The sequence below is a fragment of the Leptosomus discolor genome, chromosome 1 (genome assembly GCF_034619465.1).
Source record: "Leptosomus discolor isolate bLepDis1 chromosome 1, bLepDis1.hap2, whole genome shotgun sequence".
Taxonomy (NCBI): domain Eukaryota; kingdom Metazoa; phylum Chordata; class Aves; order Leptosomiformes; family Leptosomidae; genus Leptosomus; species Leptosomus discolor.
In genome coordinates, this window is record NC_141391.1 from 7241694 (window position 1) to 7256366 (window position 14673).

The 14673-nt window shown below is 38.7% G+C and overlaps 1 protein-coding gene across 4 annotated transcripts in view; it reads left to right on the plus strand.

Moving 5' to 3' along the window:
* Window positions 1-14673, plus strand: part of DLG2 (discs large MAGUK scaffold protein 2) — a 1022965-nt gene that overhangs the window by 248289 nt on the left and 760003 nt on the right. The gene's annotated exons all lie outside the window — the stretch shown is intronic.

Sequence of the window (14673 nt, forward strand, 5' to 3'; positions counted from 1 at the left end):
AGAGATCAATGCATTTTCAAACTGACAGAGGGAACGGATGCTCCTTAGTAGCACATGCTCGGGATCGTGTGTGTACCGTTTGTGCAGAGCAGAGACGCTGAATACTGGTCCATATGCTCCTTGTTTACTGCAATGTTTTTTGCATGTTACTGTGCACTCCGGACTAATGTGAAGGTAAGAGGAGACGAGACAACAATTTGGCAGGAATGTACATGTTAAACCAGCTGCAGAAAATGTCTACCTTGTGTTGCTGAGTACTTTGGAATTGCTAGCTGAACAGGCATTTTATTACAGGTGGTTGTGGAGGCTTTGTTTTATCGTTGTCTGTGTAGCTAAAACCTAGAAGCATGTTTTAATTTTGCAGCTTAGCGACCTTCAGTTTTTAACCGCTTGCAGTTCAGGTTCTGTGCTTGTATGGTCTGATAAACATGTTTTGCTACTGTCCAGGTAGGCCAGAAACAAGGTGCCAAAGGCTGTTTGTGCAAGGCTGCATAGCTTTATATAGGATAAGAATTCCTATACTCTAGTCCCCCATGCATCCTCCAAGTGATGCTGCTTGCATGCTTTCTTGCTGATTACTTGTCTGAAAATCGGGGGTCCTGCTGCTGTTATCCGGGTTGTTTTTTGTGCTGATTTGTTTCTAACTTGAAATAAAATGCATACAATCAAATTAGAAGCAATGTCGTAAGAAATAAACAAGGGGTTATTACTGCAAAATGCTACAGAAAAATGCCAGCTGGCAGCACTGGTCTCGCAGTAGCTGTTAACCGGCATTTGTCACTCATGTCAACATTTGCTTGCTCTGTTAATTAGTGTCAGAACTTCAATATAAGTTGCTGGATATATTACCTTCTCTGCAAGTAGGACAATATTAGCAGACAGGATCACTGGCATTGAATTGAGCTCCAAGCCGAGCTGTGGGCCAGCTGTGGGAATCCAGTTGCATAATTTAAATGAAACTACAATCCTTAGTCAACATATTGAGGAGGTACTTCTGGCATTCTGGCTTTTTCAAGTTCAAATGACTGTGTCTATCTGGGAAAGAAAGCACTGACAAATACCAGATAATAATAGTTGGAACTGTTTTACCTGGAGAAATAATTGTAAAGGATATTTTGCTTTCAAACTGCTGTAAGCATGCCTCTGAATTAAAGTGAGTTTTCTGTATTTGCACTTGCTTTGATGATAATGAACTTCATATTTATTTATTAGGTCGAAATATTTTTTGTCCATTTGATAAAGAAAGTATTTTGCATTAAAAGCTCACATTCTAAGAGTGTGCTCTTATGTATGTGGTCAAATCTGTGCTGCTGATTGCTGTACTGAATTGCTAAGCTTTCACATTTTATTACTTTCTAATTAACTTTTGCGATTCACTTTCTGTGCCACTTCTGAGGAGGAAGGTGAAAAATCTATGTTCTTCGCATATGTGGATAACAAGCCAAAAAACACAAGTTAAAACTTTTAATGCTGTTCTGTCTTCCTAAAATACATCCATTGTCCTTTCCTTACGCTTCCCCTTTGGGAGTATTTTTGGCAGGTTAGTAAATTATATCTACATTATATACCCTGTGTTCTATGCAGTAAATTGTCAATAAAGAAATGTTTTGGGACCAACCATTCTTTATTGCTCATTTTGTCCCCCAGCCTGTGGTACTGAGCTGAAGGTGCTCTGTTAAAGTTGGTCTGTTGTTGAGAAATGTTTTCTCAGCCTAAATAAGAATAGGTACAGGGGAAATATCAATGTGACTATTTTTACTGTGATTTCCACTAGATACCTTATCAGTAAGTACCACAGCAGCTGTTAGGAGTCTCATGGGTTTAACTTTTGAAATGCCTTTGTTTCCATTCATAAACACAGAAAAAAGTGAAAGGTTTGTACTAGCCCAAGTCTAACAATTGTTTGGATAAGCTAGTTCTAATTTGTTGGAACTTCTTCAACGGTTAAGTGTCCCTGGAACAACTGTTTGATATACAATATCTGTTGTTTACTTGCTTTGTTCTGAGGATGTTACCTTAGGATTTCATCAAACATCCACTTTCAATCTATACAATGATCATCTGTTTTCCAAGTTATACATTGGGGTACAATAACGTTAAAAAACTGCATAAACTTTACAAATCCCTCCAGGAACAGCCCAAGAATAGCAGCACCCCTTGCACCTTCAGGAATTAGTATTTCCTTTTTCTGGCATTGAAAATTACTTAATAGATGCTCCCCATGCCTGGTGATTCTAAAATGTGTTACATAGTGTTTCTGCAGAACCCTGTTGCTTTTAACTTGGTTGGCACTACCATAAGCCACAGCATAATGGGTGGCCAAAATAAATGAAATACATTATAAAACATCTGTTTCAAGTTTTGTATTTTCCCCCTTTTAAATGGGTGGAAAAATCTTAGTGGTTCTCAAATATTTTAGTCTTTAAGTCATAAGATAGAATTAAACTATAAGTACAGGCTGTAACAGGAAATAGATTTGCTTGCCCTGGAAAGTGAAAAAGAAAAGCAATTGGGTCTGTTTCTGATGGCAGCTACAGTTTATGGCTTTAGAGAAAACAGATTTTTCAAGTTCAAGGTAGGACTCTCACTTCTTGATTACCAGCCTATCTGAAACAGCCCATGTGAACTTAGTGGGCATAGGCAGACTTATAAAAAAAGGTCTACCCCGTGCATTCTTAATCAAAGCCTGTTTTTACAGCTGACTAAAGAGTAGTACTGTCCATGAACACGTACCTGCCTGTGTGAATAACTATTCCTTCCTGCCCGTGCAGAAACAAAGTCAGTGGTTAAAAAAGGCAGAAGGATGTCTGAGAAGTTATGAGCTAAATATCTTTCTCTGTCAGAGCTTCTTTGGACCTGTATTTTTAAAGTGAAATTCAGCTTGAATTAAAAAAAATTAAAACCCCCTATTGCTTCCTATTGCCTGTTTACTCGACACAACGTTATTAAAATTCTGCAGTTTTGAATGATCTCTTTCTTGCTCTCTCACGTATGCACAATTTTGTACCTCAGTGAAAGATACCATAAATGAGCACAGAAGTCAGGGAATTAAAAGCTAAAAGCAGTCCCTGCAAGATCAGAAGTGCTCTTGTGGAAACGTGCAGTGTGCCTGAAAAAGTGAACTTTTACTATATGGGGTAGTTAAATATATTGCTGTATTTTCAGCATGAGTAAGTCTCAGGAGCACAGGCTAACCATGGCAAGGGGCTGCCCAGTGTCAAATGTTTGTAGTTTTAATTGTGTCCACTGTGTATTGAAAGTACTTTCTGTATTTATACATGAGAGATTTTTAGATGTTGCCGTTAAAAACTCTGTTCTTGGTTTAAGCAAGTGTTTTCAGTTCCCTCAGTATTAGCGATATATCTTGTAAAACTATGGGAAACATTGCAAATATTTAAGTTCCGTAGTCTGAGATAAGCTTGAAAAACTTTTATGGACTGGGGTCTTGCTTTTCTTAAAAGTTTATAGGAGTTTTGCCTTCCTCTTCCCTTGATGAACTCTATGTGTAGTTCTGACCGATTTTCTGTGAATCTGGGATGCTATTTCTGGCTGACAGTTTGAGGGTCTTACTGGTGGCACAGCTGGTGCTTCTGGGAGTTTGGGTGTAGCAGACCTGAAGTCTTTCATTTGTACTTTAGCATGGGACTTGGTGTGAGCGCTGGGCTCTCTCACCTTGAAAAATCTCATTCTCAGCAGCAGTGAGCACTAGCTTTGAGGTCGTCAGAGCTTCATGTAAAGATCAGGATTTTTTTGTTATGAATTCAGATCCATACCCTTTGAAGAGCCAAAGGCTTCCCAGGAGGTTCAGAGTTACTTCAGCAGGAGTTTAAGGCTGTCGTCATGTTAATGGGTACACTTGGCACCACAAAGAACTGAACTCCTATTTGAACACTGCGTTAACTAAGAGACTTTTTCTATTCTGACTGCTAACATTGGGTCACCATGGTTTGTACATACTATCCCTTGTATTTCCTGTGCTTCAGCTAAAAGATTCTGCTAGCCTGTGTCAAACCGTAACCATGAAGTGATTTGTGGCTGAAATTTTGACCTATGCATTGTCACTTTTTGAGGATCTCAGATGATGCAGAGGACCTGTTGGGGTAGAAATGGAGTATGGCCAGGGCCCATGGAGGGTGCTAGGAGCTAGCATCCTTTAATTACTTTAGCTTTCTCTGTTTGACACATCCACTTGTCCCACCCACATTTCAAAAAGATAAGTAATTATTTTAACAGTTCCAAAGTTGCAGATTAAGCATTAAAGGCAGGAGAATCATAGTAACAAATAGCAAAATGTTTCCTTGTCAAAGGCTGCGAAATGTTATAAATGCCAACTGAGCTGCTGATTTCTGTCTACATTTTTAAACACGATTGTAATGCTCTTGCCCTCTCCCAGTATATATTAATGACATGGAAACATAATTAAGTTGTGTATACTGCATCTTTCACTACCCTTACCAAGACCTGTTCTGGTCTTCCAAAGGAAAAAAGTTTATGGATCTTTTAGACTTGGTCCTGTATTGCCAAAATATGTTTTGCTGTATGCTTATGGTGTTCTTTGCAGATGGGGGATGAAGTCAAAAGATTTGGACTCTCAGCTCTCACAGACTTTCAGACATGGTCCTTGGTTTCCTATGCATGTTTTTTTCCTCCTTTAAATGTTCTATCATGCACCACCGTCTAGCACCTCTCTATTAAGTGAGGAACAGTTCAGAAGTCACATGAACGGCTTTGATATAACATTTTAAAAGGAGTAAGCAAGAAAGATTGATTTCTCACTTTTTCTAATGTAATTAAAGATAGACCCAGGGGTAGTTTTATTTGAGTTTACTTCTTTTTGTAGTTCTGATTATGTCTGACAGTCTGACTGACTTTACTCGTAACAGCGTATCGTAACTGAAATACAAGTGGCAGGTCAAAGTACAGTTCCTCTACTACTGTAGGACACCAAGGCAAAATTTAGGTTAGTACTTGAAAGCAAACAAAGTTGATGTGGAATTTCCACCCTGAGAGGCTTGGGGACAAGGAAAAGGATAATATTATGTAGGTTGTGAATATCTAGTTGTATTTCTGTAATATATCTTGTCATCTGTTTATCAAATGTTTGCCTAGGCTATAAACTAAGCAAGACCTTGAACTTTTTAAGGGATTTGTTTAACTGCAGAATCTAGCCTTGAGAACTAGAAACAGCTGAGCTGTTTGCGTTACTGTCATCCTTACATTAAATAAAGATGGAATTTCAGGGAAGAGATAACTCATTGCAAAAAGGCGTTAGTGATCGCTTGGACCAGCTTCTACAAAGAAATCTCTCTCAAAATTATGACAGTACTAATACAGCATTTCCTTCTTGGTGGCTTGCTGTACCTATTTCTAAAATCTCTTACTACTGCCCACTCTCATGTTTCAAAGGAAGTTAAAGTTCTCTTTTGTGGCCCAGTTCTTGCAACCACACCAGTGATGTTAAAAGGAGATCTGGTAAACAGTAGATCTGAATACGGTCTCACACAGTTCAAATAGCAGTTCTTTCTGAATAACTGTCTGAATAAGAAGTACATTATTGAATCCTGAAGACTGATTTTTCCACTTCTGAAATCAAACTTGGCCAGATTTGAAAGCATTTGAAATACCTGAGTACATACTTTAACACTCCACCCAGCTGCAAGTGTTGATTTACAATACATGACCGTAACAAGTTATGAATGAAAGTGGTAATTAGAATAGATTAATAACACAGCAGCAGCTCTGGTTTTCTAGATATAATAAGATTGGGACTATATTTAACCCATAGACCAGAATAATATTCCCTTAAAGGCCATTATAAATGTGTGAATAGGTACAGAGATGCTAAAATGACAAGCACAATATAAGAAATTAAATCCACTATGAAGAATTCTTTATGAACATTAAGCAAATATGAACATTATGCTGTGGGGATAAGGGGTACTTATCTAAAGTTAGAAGAGTTAGTGACAAAAATAGTGGTTGGAAGATACGGAAGCTAGACCCTATTTTCTTCATTCAGAAATTTCTGGATAGATACTGGTACCAAAAAAAAAATATATTTCAATTCTCTTTCGTGTCTCTCATTTTAGTATGGGCTCATTAGAGCTTATCTGATGAGCTATTCTTATCAGAGATATATAATTGACCTTTTTGTTAGAGGAGAATTGAAAAGATATAGGACTATAAAAGTATTTAAATTTGTTGGGTTTTTAATATCTGCAAGTAACTAGAATATAATATCATGCCTATATGTGATAATTTTATGTTTACATAAATATGATGAAAAGTTAAATCCTTTACTGTTAAATTACAGCTGATAGGCTTGCCCTTTGCACTTAGGATGCCAGTGTTTGTGTGAATTTTATGGGACTGCAGAGAAATTAAATCAACCATCCTGAGAGCAATGCTGCCTACAAAATACTGAGGAACGTGCAGAGGACCCAGGCAAAAGTAAGGGTATTTTATCTTGGGAAACTCTGTGGTTCCTGTCACCCGGATGGGGAGAAGTGTCAAAGGCCATTAAGCAGTGATGGATGGAGTTGCTAATAACTTGCCACAATTAAAGGCTGCCCAACCGTCGCTCATGGTTAGCTTCTATCTACATTCACTTCTAACTTCATCTATTTCTGCTGTCCCGTTTGTTTATGCTAAGTTGGATAAGGATATTCTATGTCTGGGGTTGAGTGGAGTGCTGCATTTTCCAGGACTAGCCTTCACAGGTGTGTCCTCTCTTAATGCTACTGCTACTGTTTGTATATACATTTTGGACACGCTGAGATGTTTTGTTCCTATCCAGGCTCCCATGTTTTTGGCATGGGATGAATGTATGAAATGCTTGTATCTGCTTTTAGAGGGGGAAGCCCCCACCCCTTTCCTTCCACATTATCCTTACAGGCAGTGGGAGACAAGGAAAGTGTCTTTTGGAAGCAACTATGCAAAAGAAGATTCCAAAATAAGAATTGACATCTTTTCAGTTGTGGACACACACCAAAGAAATGAACTCTGGAACACATTCAGGCAGTCTGCATTCCACCTGTGTCCCCTTGCCAAAATAATGAGTGATAGCTACAGATTAATGAATAATACGGAAGTTACAGAATGAAAAAACTTTTATTAAAAGCATAGCCATCACTCTTTTCTCAGAGGAGGAGGAGGTGGTTGATTTTTCCCTTTGTATCTCTAGACAGATCTGAGTGTTTGAAGTAGTACAAATTCTCCTGATAACTGAGTAACTTCCAGACTTCTTCTGGAAAGACAAGCAGAAAAAAAATCTGAATCCTATAAAAACAAATCAGAGAAACCTGGGCACAAGCATTTTTTTGTTTTAGTCTCACTTTCACCAAAGTTGTATTCTCAAATTCCAAATAGGAATCTCTGCAGAGAAGTAATTGGAAAGGCTTGCCTACCTTTGATAGCACAGAGGAACATTAAAACCTTAGAAAAGGAAGCGTGACCGGAGAAGTAAAACTCAGAAAAGCATTGTCATCTAAGTTGCAGGACAGATGAAGAAAAATATCATAGATACTTCACACATATTTGCAGATATTTTGGACAGGATTTTCAGTCTGCTCCAGATTTGTTTTCAAAACTTCAGTTTTCATTTGCAAACAAAAATAAGTGGCCAAGTTTTCGAGTTAGACAGAACAATCATGATTAATCTAGTCTGTCAGTGCAGACTGTAAAACTGCCATGAATCGTTGGAGGAAGGATACATCTCTTGACACCTGCTGTACGTTTTAGAAAAATATTCTGTTTCTGTTGAATAATTTCTGATGAGGAGAACCTCTCACAACCTTTACAAATGTATTGTTCCAGGGTTTAATTACTCTCTTGGAGGTGTGTGCCATATTTCTAGTCTGAATTAATCTAGTCTTACCTCCCAGCTTTTGGGTCACTTGCAGTTTTTTGCTACATCTTAATCCGCTGGACTGAGGAGTCCACTGCAAAGGGTTATTGCCCCCGTGAGCAGCTCTAGGCTGCAGCGAAGGCATCACCTAATCATCTCTTTGATTAAGTAAATAAACTGAGCTCCTGGCATCTTTTACTGCAAAGCATGGTTGCCAGAGCTCTCATTCCTCTCATGACTTGCCTTTGAGCTCTCTCCAGGTTCACAGCAGGCCTCCTGATCTGTGCATGCCACAGCTGCACGCAGCCTCAGAGGAGCTTCAGCCCCGTGTAGACGTAATAAATGTCCTGGCTCTCACTAAAGATACTGTGTGTATGTCCAGGGTTACGCTGGCTCCTTAGGCCACATTGCTGCACTGGTAGTTCACGTTCTGCCCTGTGTCTAGCAGAATCGCCATCTGCTTAACAGCAGACCTCTTTGGAAAGTGCCCATAAGGAAAAGTTGCTTTCTTTTTTCCCAGAGTTAGGCCTTTATTGCTGTCTATGTTAAAACATACATTGATCTTTACCAGTGACCCATCTTCCGCACCATTTGCCACACTACCTTTTTTTCTGTCATTGCTAAATTTGGTCAGTAGTAAGTGACTGAGTTTTCTCACAGATTAATCAACATTTGAAAACCATAAGGCCAGGATCAGCCCCTGAGGATCCCACTGAATACAGCTGATCGACTGTCCCATTTGTAATTACATTCTGAATCCTGTCAGTTAGACACTTTTTAATCCATTTAATGTGTGCCATTTTGATTTTGTTTTTAATAAAATGTCATGCGGCGCTGTGTCAAATGCTTTACAGAAGTCTAAATGTATTATATCAATATTGTTACCATTTTCAGCCAAATTCATAATCCCATCTGAAAGAAGATAGCATGTTAGTTAGCTTGACAGGATCTGCTTTCTATTAACCTGGCATTATGTGTATTTTTTTCCTTCAGAAATTAATATATATTTTATCAGCAACTCCATGCTAAGTGCTTTTGAAAAATTAGTGATAACTAGTACAATAGATATTGCTAGGAATGAATCTCTTTAAAAGCAGTCCTTAAGTCCCTATTTAGAAATCTATCTCTAGCTTAGCACTAAAGCAAAGGTCAGGAGTTCTTGAAGGGTTGATCTTGCAAAATAGGGATCTCCCTGTTAAAACGGAAAAGTGAATGAAATGTGAGGGAAATAAAGCTTGTGTGCAAGAGAGAGTTTCTTTTATTGGACCATCTCCAGTGGTTGAAAAACAGCAGATGTTCTTTTGGGTACCCAGTGCCCTTTGGTCCCGCTTATATCCTTAGATTATCATGGCTGTGATAATGGCTAGCAACTCAGCAACCAGACGTGAAATGTTATTTTATGAGAAACTAAATCATACTACATAGTTCTTTTAGAAAAGGGAAATGTTAAGACTTCGAAAGTTGATTTCATTTCTACTAGATGACCCATGAAGTCAAGAACCTGAATTCTTGCTGAGAGGGTGTTGGAGCTCTGATTGGTAGTTTCATACACTCTTCTTCCTGTGTGCTTTTGAGATTTTATTAATTTCTTACAAAACCTGCTTTGGTAGTGAATCATGTGATACATTCACACACCTCTTGCGGTGCTTGAGTTCTTAAAAATCGGGTCATGAAGGCCGCATGATGGTTTCTAGCCATGTGTGTAACCAGAAAGCGAATATAAGGCATTTTGCCTCTAACGCAAGAAAACAATCTAAAGAACTCAAGTGGCATTCAGATCACTTAACTTCAGACATAACTGATGTAAACATCTATATCTAGTGATTTCAGGCTCCCTTTAGTGTCAGTAGAGAGGAATTGTCTCTTCTAAGGCATGATTCATATGACCTAGTTTAAATATCTACACGGGGATGAGATTAATTGTGTCCCGAAAGTGCCAGTTTCTCTCCATTTGCCAGAGGAAGCTTAGGTGACTAGCTGAGATGTAGGTCTCCCTCTTATAGACATTCCCATCTGGTGAAATTAATTCCATCCTTCAAAGTAGCAAAGATTGGATTTTTAATGCTGGTCGGGCAGATTTTTCCTCTCCTGTCCTTTTGCATGTAACAGAAGGAAGACATCAAAATGTGGGGAGGAGGAGCAAGCTGTTGTGAAGGGTCAGCCAAGATGCCCTGGAGATGAGGCAAAAGCAAGAGCTTGTGGGACTATGAGATCATTTGGTTTGTTTTCCTTTGTTTTTGTCTTGGTTCTTGCTTTTAAATTACTTAATTAATATACAAAAAATAAGCAGTGAGTAATTGAACTGAGCTGTTTGAAGCATGTTTCCCTCTTGCCCAGCTGGTACATCAGGCCATTACTTCAATGATGTTCAATTGTCATATTTTATTTTAGTTGCTTTAAAATTATGAGAGAACAAACTAAGGACCACACACTTAGGTCTGGTTCTCTTCTGAGAGCTGTGCAGCTTTCACAGTGTAGGCAAGTGCTGCAAAGTCATAGAGACAATATAGAGCACGTATATCGAGTATTTTAGGTGTGTTTGAGGTGGGGTGTCTCTGAAGTGGGGTGTCTCATCTGAGCTTGGTCCTTATCAGCCAGTAAATCTAGGTAACTGAGAAACCAGTTCAGACATTCACAGTTGTCCAGCTGAACATCTAACTGTAGCATCAACCTCAAAAGGGAGCCAAAGCTGTGGGGTCATCTTAGGGGTAAAATGCCAGAAGAAAGACTGAACATGGGCCTAGAAGTGTAGATGTGACTCTGGAAGACCTGAACTGCTGCCACAGACTCACCAGAAAATGTCAAAGGAAGTAATAGAGTCACTAATGCATCTTAGGGGGATATTTTGTGAGGATTAATTAACATATATTTGTACAGTACATCCACTGTAAATTTTCCATGTCTGTGTAATATGTAGTAAAATTAGCAAGCTGTTTGATTCTCAGAGATGGTTTATGATAATTACCAACTTTTCAAAAGTTGTTAGGAGCTGGTTACCACGGGATTTGTGAAGGTCTAATTACCATTAGCCAGCTGACCAAAGCAGGTGACTTGATCCTGAGTCCTTGCCCCAGCTAATTTAAATGTTTACATGATCTTTTAAACAGATTACATTTCACAAAAGTTTTGACAGTTAAGTAAATACTTATTTAACTCTTTTTCATACAGAAAATGCAATAATTCTCAACCTAAAGACAAGCTCAAATTTAATCGTAACCTGTAGATTGTTGCTATGTAATTGTTCGTAACAGCATTAAGCTAAGGGAGAATGTTTGTTGTCTTCTGTTTTTAAGGGAATTCATACATTTAATAGAGAAAAATGTTTTAAAGATTTCTTGACAGGCTAATAAATCATGAATGGATGGATTGTGCCCCATCAGGATACAGTTTTACACAGGACGGTGAAACAAAGATGCAAAAGGATATTTTTTTTGTGGTCCATAGTTGGTGGCATACATCAGCTCTAATGGAAAAGGAAAAAAAGAAATGAGAGAAAAGAGAAAAGGAAAAATTTCCCCAATGGTCAACCAAGAAGAGAAGTGGTAGGGGTGTCCCTAGACCAGTGTTCCCTTCTGGGTGTCTTCTCCAGTGCATCAGGTGTTCCCCAAATACTTTTTCCAAAGTAATCGTATAATTTCCTTGGGACTTTCTCAGTCTTCCCCATTGCTTTTTCTTGCCTGTTATGCCAACAGAGCTGACTGGAGCACTCACTGATCACAGACATTGCAGAGCTAATAAACTTTGTGCATATACCTTATGGGGAAATATTTAATGACTGTCTAAAAGACTACTTTTTACTGGTATTACCTACTAAGCTCTGTTTCATCCCTAGCACAGGGTTATAAACCAAAATTTAGGGTCTAAGGAAGGGCAAAGGGTTAGAGGCAGGAAGAACAATTCAAATGCTGGAAAACAAGGGCTGGAGGTAATGCCACAGCAACTGGGGGTACGTAGGTGGGATGTGTCAATGGGAGAAGATGACTACAACACTGCACATGAAGGGCTGCAAAGCAAAATCCCTGAGCATTATATGGATTAAGGCAATGTGCAACCAATAAAAGATTTTCTTTTGGGTGGAGAAAAAGAGAGGAAGTATTAATTTTTCCAAATGAATGACTACACAGACTTCTTAACCCTGAACGGACAATCACCTTGGCACTGATCTTGCAATTGACTGAGCACAATACCCCCTCAACCCACCCCACTCCCCCAAAATCCCCAGCAGAGGTACCTCTTGTCTCTCCTTGCTGTAAACAGCAATGAGTCAACTCTGGGTTTCCGTGGTTTATTCTAGTATTACTCATTTCAGTTTTATTATGCCTAAATTGCATCTGTCATAGCTCTATCTCTTCTTCATATGTGTACAATCTCTCCACTGCTGACATTTGATGCTGATTCCTGGCTTTGCATCAAACATATCTATGGCACGCTACCTTTCAACACAATTCCTGTGTCTCTGATCCCTCCAGTTATATTTTTTCATTGAAACACTGTCTGTTTCTCTTGCAGTGCACATCTTTCAGTGGGTACCTTGGGACACAACTCAAAAAAACTGCTAGCCTTACTGTTTCAAATTTCCAGACCTTCTTCCAAGGATTTTTCCCTTTCTTTTCCTTTCTGTGGCTCTCAGAAGCTGACTGCTCTACACTCAGAAAGTTTGCCTTTACATAGTGAGTTTAAGGCAATGCAATATCAAAACAATGCTATATCAATGCTACATCAACATGTTTTACATTGAAGAATATGATAGCGGAAAGGCCAAGATAATAATACAGCCTGATTTTGGACGTACACACATTGCAAGGTGACTTCCCATCACTGTAGTGATGTCCTCACTGTATATTGTCCCCATCCTTCCCTTCCAATCAGACTCCAGGAGCACTGTTGCTCCTTCCTCATCATTTCAGGGAGTTGCGCCACTGTCTTCTCTTTCCCTTTGCCTTGCACAACAGTCCCTGTCTAAGCCTCTTTTAATAAAATACCTCACCAGCTGGAAACCTTAGTCCTGTGTTTTTAATTGAATTTTTCCTGTGTTCAGAAATTTTTCTCCTCAAATAACTAAGCTTCTTTGCTGATTGGTTCTTGTTCATCAAGGAAGAATTTATTTTGCACTGTTTAATTCCTTTTTCCAGGGAAAAAAAGTTACTTTGCTCTCATCACTTTCTTTATCAGGTAATGCCAATTCCTAGTTAAATTAAAAATAAACAGAAGTTGGGGTTTTTTTTTCCCCTTTCTGTAATTACTTGTTGGATCTGAAGTGTTATCAACCTAAAGCAAGAGCAAAACTACAGTACCTATCTGAAAATTCATCAACTTCTGATTATCTGAAGGTCACTAGTGAGTAGAGACAAAAAGGCTTTCAGGATGAAAGATTTTAAAGATTGAGGCTGTTTCCTTTAGAAAATACAGAAATTAAGAGGCCATAGTGCTAAACATTGTAAAGAAGATAAATTTTCTTTCTGTCTCGAAGTTTTCCTACATGTGCCACCAAAGGGGTGTTCAGTGAGGCTGAAAGGTGACAGTCCTAAGCCTCGTAAAAGCAGATGTTATTGAAAGCCATAGTGCATCATTGGAACCCAGCAACAAAATACCATGGATGCCGAGGGTCTGGGAGGACTTTAAAAAGAGGAAAAATTTGGAAAAGTGACATATGATTTCAAAGTATGGGCCCAAAAGTACAAACTAGATAAGTTATTCTATTGTTGTTCAGATTTCTTGCCCCTTCTTCTGAAGCAGCTGGTACTCTTCTCTGCCAGACACAAGTCAATGAACAAGATGATTCATGACAGTTTTCTGCTTTGTGTTATAATATAATGAGAAAAAAAATTATAAACTCAGTGCTGAAATTTAATACCTCAAGAAAGGCTTTATGAAATTAGGACTTGGACTCAAAGGAACAGAGTCTCTCTGGCCTCCATTTTTCTGAGGAAATTTATAACCTCTGGTTATACAGTGGCTTAAGTTTATCTTTCTGTTCCTCCTGGTTTACTTTTCTGACAGAGAGTTTCTGGGATTTACTTATCTGCCATAAACACATCTGGTTCAAAACACCTTCCCAAACACATAAGAAAAATATGGTATCAGTAGGAACACAAAAGAACATGAGCTAAATGTAAGAGGTGGTGTACATGAGTCAGAGTACAGGCAGCCTGAAGTTGCAATGAATATTGACTGGATGCCTCTAAAGAACCAAATGCAAGTGCGTTCAAATAAAGACAGCCCAAGAAAGGTATGTTTCTAGCTGGAAAAGTGGAATTTGCCTTAGGAAAAACAATCCTTCACGTGACGATCATCAGGACAGTTAAAATCTGAGTGATGTTTAGAAATCCCTTTATGTTTCCTTGATGTTGCTGACAGACAGATTTTGCTCAGGTTGTTGTGCAATATTTGTTTTCTTAGAGGTTTTCAAGCAGGGTTGTGTATGAGATAACATCAGATATGATATGAAGGTAGACCACTACTTTGCACATGATTTTAGTACGCATTTTCATATCTGGTTTTCTATCGTGAGTTATTTTAGAAATATAAATGTAAGGAATATGGGGAAATCTGCATTACTACCTTTCTCTCCACATGGAACTATTTAATTGCTGAGGTTTCAGGGAACTGTGCTTCTCTCACACTACCTATGAGAACAATAGTAAAAAACTTTCCGACTTAGTAGTTGAGCTTCAGTTACTTGAGCAAACTTGGTTTTTCCTGCTTTCCCTGAGGCTTGGTTTGTCCTTCCTTTCTGTCTGGAGCACCCATCTAGAGCAGGCAGTGGAGGAGATGTCTGTCAAAGTACTGTTATGACTGCCTAAAGCTCATTGCAAGAGTATTGTTCA